The sequence below is a fragment of the Macrotis lagotis genome, chromosome 5, assembly GCF_037893015.1.
Source record: "Macrotis lagotis isolate mMagLag1 chromosome 5, bilby.v1.9.chrom.fasta, whole genome shotgun sequence".
Taxonomy (NCBI): Eukaryota; Metazoa; Chordata; class Mammalia; order Peramelemorphia; family Peramelidae; genus Macrotis; species Macrotis lagotis.
In genome coordinates this window covers 119,734,321-119,739,739 of record NC_133662.1, presented here as the reverse complement: position 1 = coordinate 119,739,739, position 5,419 = coordinate 119,734,321, and positions in this window count along the sequence as shown.

Sequence of the window (5,419 nt, the reverse complement as noted above, 5' to 3'; positions counted from 1 at the left end):
TTATTTCTCCATTTGAATTTATGTACAATTTTTTCTAACTCATGAAAGTAATTTTTTTTGGAATTTCGATTGGTAGGGCACTAAACAGATAGTTAATTATGGTAGAATTGTCATTTTTATTATATTAGCTCTACCTATACATGAGCAGTTGATATTTGGCCAGTTATTTAAATCTGATTTAATTTGTGTGAGAAATGTTTTATAATTGTTTTCAAAAAGATTCTGAGTCTGTCTTGGCAAATAGATTCCCAGATATTTTATATTGTCTGAAGTTACTTTAAATGAGATTTCTCTGTATAACTCTTCCTGCTGTATCTTGCTAGACATATATAGAAAATTTGAGGATTTATGAGGGTTTATTTTATAACCTGCAACTTTGCTAAAATTGCTAATTGTTTCCAGTAGTTTTTTGGATAGTTTTTGGGGGTTCTCTAGGTAGACCATCATGTCATCTGCAAAGAGTGAGAGTTTTGTCTCTTCCTTTCCAATTCTAATTCCTTCAATTTCTTTTTCTTCTTTAATTGCTGAAGCTAACATTTCTAATACAATATTGAATAGTAGTGGTGATAATGGACACCCTTGTTTCACCCCTGATCTTATTGGGAATGCCTCTAGCCCCCACTGATTGAATATAATGCCTGTTGATGTTTTCAGATAGATACTGCTAATTATTCTAAGGAACAGTCCATTTATTCCTACACTCTTCAGTGTTTTTAGTAGGAATGGATGCTGTATTTTGTCAAAAGCTTTTTCAGCATCAATTGATATAATCATATGATTTCTGATAGGTTTGTTGTTGATATAATTGAGTATACTAACAGTTTTCCTAATATTGAACCAACCCTGCATTCCTAGAATAAATCCTCCTTGATCATAATGTATTATCCTAATGATGACTTGTTGTAATCATTTTGCTAAGATTTTATTTAAGATTTTTGCATCTATATTCATCAGGGAGATAGGTCTATAATTTTCTTTCTGTTTTAACTCTTCCTGGTTTAGGTAACAGCAGCATATTGGTTTCATAGAAAGAGTTAGGTAGAGTTCCATCTTTCCCTCTTTTTCCAAAGAGTTTATATAGAATTGGAACCAATTGTTCCTTAAATGTTTGGTAGAATTCGCTTGTGAATCCATCAGGCCCTGGAAATTTTTTCTTAGAGAGTTCAATGATGGCTTGTGGAATTTCCTTTTCTGAGATAGGGTTCTTTATGTAGTTAATGTCTTCATCATTCAACCTGGGCAACTTATATTTTTGTAAATATTCATCCATTTCACTTAGATTCTCAAATTTATTGACATAGAGTTGGGCAAAATAATTCCTAATTACTACTTTAATTTCCTCCTCATTGGTGGTGAGTTCACCTTTTTTCAGTTATGATACTAGCAAATTGGTTTTCTTCTTTCTTTTTTTTAATCAAATTGACCAGAGGTTTATCAATTTTATTATTTTTTCATAATACCAACTTTTGGTTTTATTTATTAATTAAATGGTTTTTTTTTTGCTTTTGCTTTTATTACTTTCTCCTGTAATTTTTAGAATTTCTAATTTCACATTTAATTGGGGATTTTTGATTTGTTCTTTAATTTTTTTAGTTGTATGTTTAGTTCATTGATTTCTTCTTTCTCCAATTTATTCATGTAAGCATTTAAAGCTATAATATATCCCCTGAGAGTCACTTTGAATGAATCCCATAGGTTTTGGTATGTTTCATTATTATCATTATCTAGGATAAAATTGTTAATTCTTTCTATAATTTGTTTTTTGGTCCACTCATTTTTAAAATGAGGTTATTCAGTTTCCAATTTGTTCTGGGTCTATATCTCCCTGGCCCAATATTGCATATGACTTTTATTGCATTGTGATCTAAGAAAGATGTATTCACTATTTCTGCCTTTATGCAGTTGATCATTAGGTTTTTATGTCCTAGTACATGGTCAATTTTTGTATAAGTTCCATGTACTGCAGAGAAAATTGTATATTGCTTTCTATCCACATTCAGTTTCCTCCATAAGTCTACCATATCTAATTTTTCTAACAATCTATTTACCTCCTTAACTTCTTTCTTGTTTATTTGATTATTTGATTTATCTAGATGTGAGAGTGGGAGGTTGAGGTCTCCCACTAGTAGAGTTTTGCTCTCTATGTCTTCCTGTAGTTCTTTCAGCTTCTCCTCTAAGAATTTGGGTGCTGTTCCACTGGGTGCATTGAAATAACTTTATTGTCTATGATACCTTTTAGGAGTATAAAGTTTCCTTCCTTATCTGTTTTAAAGCTGTCTATTTTTGCTGCTGCTTTGTCTGAGATAAGGATTGCTATTCCTGCTTTTTTTACTTCAGATGAAGCAAAATATATTTTGCTCCATCCTTTTACCTTTACTCTATATGTATCTCTTTGCTTCAAATGAGTTTTTTGTAAGCAGCATATTGTAGGATTCTGGTTTTTATTCCACTCTGCTATTTGCTTACGTTTAAGGGAGAGTTCATCCCATCAAAGTTATGATTACTAATTCTTTTTTGCCCTCCGTGCTATCTTCCTTCTTCTTTGTATTTTTCCCCCTTCCCCCACTTTATCCATATTCCCCAGTATTTTGTTTCTGAATACCACCCTCTTCAGTGTGTTTGCCCTCCTATATCATCCCCTCCCTTTTCTTTCCCCTTTCCCTTTTCCCTTCCCTTCTTTTTGTTAGTTCTCCAGCCCCCATCCCCTTCCCCCCCTTTTAATACTTGAAAAGTTAGATGCTTTATAAGTTAACTGAGTATGTGTAGGTTGACTTTAAGCCATGTCTAATGAGAAGAAGATTCAGGTGTTTCTCATCTGCTGCCTTCTTCCCCTCTATTACCATAGGTATTTTGTATCTCTTAGTGTAATGAGATTTACCCCATTCAATCCCCTCCCTCCTCCAGTCTCTTTCCTGTCCCCCTTTTTAAGGAGGTAGTGTTTTCTTAGATCATTCTATCTGAGTCATAGAAAATTCTTAGTATCTGTCACTTCTAGTTAAGTATATTCTATCTAATAGAGTTAAAATTCTGAGAGTTATTAGAGTCTTTCTCCCAAGTGAGGTTAAAGCCAGTTACATCCCATTAGATAGCAGTCTCATGGATAGATCATGCTAAGTATATTCTGTTAGAGTTACAATTCTCAAGATTTATGAGAATCTTTTCCCCCATGCTGGGATATAGCCAGTTTCAACTTACTGGATAGCAATTTTTTTCCCTTTTACCCCCCCCCCCTTTTTTTACCTTTATATGTGTCTCTTGAACCTTGATGTCCAAATTTTCTATTTAGTTCTGGTCTTTTCATCAGGAATTTTTGGAATTCTTCCATTTCATTAAATGTCCATCTTTTTTCCTGGAAGAGAAGGCTCAACTTTTCAGGATAGTTGATTCTTGGCTGCATTCCAAGCTCCCATGCTCTTTGAAATATCTCATTCCAGGCCCTTCAATCCCTTTATATTGATGCAGCCAGGTCCTGCGTGATCGTGATCATTACTGTGGTTCCTTGATATTTAAATTGTTTCTTTCTGGCCGCTCCCAGGATTTTCTCTTTTATCTGATAGTTCTGGACTTTGGCCACAACATTTCTTGGTGTTTTCATTTTAGGATCTTTTTCTGGAGGGGATCAATGTATTCTTTTTTTTTTTTTAGGCTTTTTTTTTTTTTGTAAGGCAAATGGGGTTAAGTGGCTTGCCCAACACCACACAGCTAGGTAATTATTAAGTGTGTGAGACCGGATTTGAACCCAGGTACTCCTGACTCCAAGGACAGTGCTTTATCCACTATGCCACCTAGCCGCCCTCATCGATGTATTCTTTCAATAACTACTTTGCCCTCTGGTTCCATGATATCAGGGCAGTTTTTCATCACTAGGTCCTGTAATACTAAGTCCAGGCTTTTTTTTTGTCTCTTCAGTGTTTTCAGGACGTCCTATAATCCTCAGGTTGCCCATCTCTATCTATTCTCAAATCGGTGGTTTTGTTGATGAGGTATTTTATATTTACTTCTATTTTTTGATTTTGTTTAACTGACTCTTGCTGTCTCATGGAGTCATTAGTTTCTGCAGACTCCATTCTTTTTTTAAGGGAGGAGTTTTCTTCATTAACCTTTTGAAACTCCTTTTCCAATTGGTTAATTCTACTTTTGAAAGAGCTTTCCATTTGACCAATTGCGGTTTTGAGAGAATTATTTTCTCTTTGCATTTGCCCATTTGAGGATCTGAGAGAGCTATTCTCATTTTATATTTGTCCAATTGATGATGTGAGTGATTTATTCTCATTTTGTATTCATCCAATTGATCATGTGAGAGATTTATTCTCATTTTGTAATTGTCCAATTGAGGATCTGATTTATTCTCCTTTTTGTCCAATTGTATTTTCTAAGGATTTGTTTTCTTGTTGCAAGGTATTAATTGTCTCCCAAATTTTCTAGTTGATTTTTAAGCTCCTTCCTTATTTTTTCAAGGAAGTCTTTCTGTGCTGAAGACCAGATTGTAGTCTCCTCAGAGGTTCTAGGTCTTTCTGAGTTAGGGTCTTTCCCTTCCAAGAATTTTTCTATGGATCCACCTTTCCACTGACCCTTCTTCATTTTGCTAAGACCTTGAGTTGGCTGGTTCATAGGGCCTTGGGATCGCTAAAGGCTTTACTCACTGAATGCAATTTCTCTGGTTGGACAGTAGGAGGTGCTAGTTTCTTTCTCTGGAGTGTCTGTGACCTTGATTGAGGCCTTCTCCCTTTGCTTGAAGGGAGGAGTTGGAGCAATTGAATCCTTTTGCCTTCAATCAATGGTGGGCTTTGCCCTGGGGTGAGGTCATTTCTCTTTGGTTGTCAGCTGGGCTTGTTCTTCTGCTCACACACCTGTGCCTGAGGCAGAAGTAGTCTGCAATTGTTTGTTCCTGGAAGAGGCCTCAAGCTGTAATGGATGCATGAACTCAGTGTTCCTCAGACCAAAGGAGCCCAGGGATGGTGTCCGCAACTCTTCTGTACTGGAACTCTCCCCCCAGCCCTGTCGGCAAGCTTGGGCTCTCGGGCCCTCAGACTCCTGGCTCGAATTCAGGTGGTAATCTGGCTGATATAGGGCTGATCCGTCCTCTGAGCCCAGACTTACTAGCCCGAATTCATCCAATGCTGCTGCAGGAGACAAATCCTGAGGTAGATGTTCTTTCTCCTGGTTTTTCTTTCTGGGTTTTGTGGGTTGGATTTCTGTTGAGGTTTATTTTGTATGATGGGGAAAGATCAGGAGACTTTGGAACTGTGCCTGTCTTCTCTCTGCCATCTTGGCCAGATGTGAGATCCCCACTTCTTCAAAGAAATAGGGGGAAAGTTCTTTCTCATACGTTTTTGGGGAAGGCCCAAAAAATGCTATTTTATTTTAATTTTGATTTTTTGGTTATTTTTTTACATTGTCATAACTATTTTCTTTATTG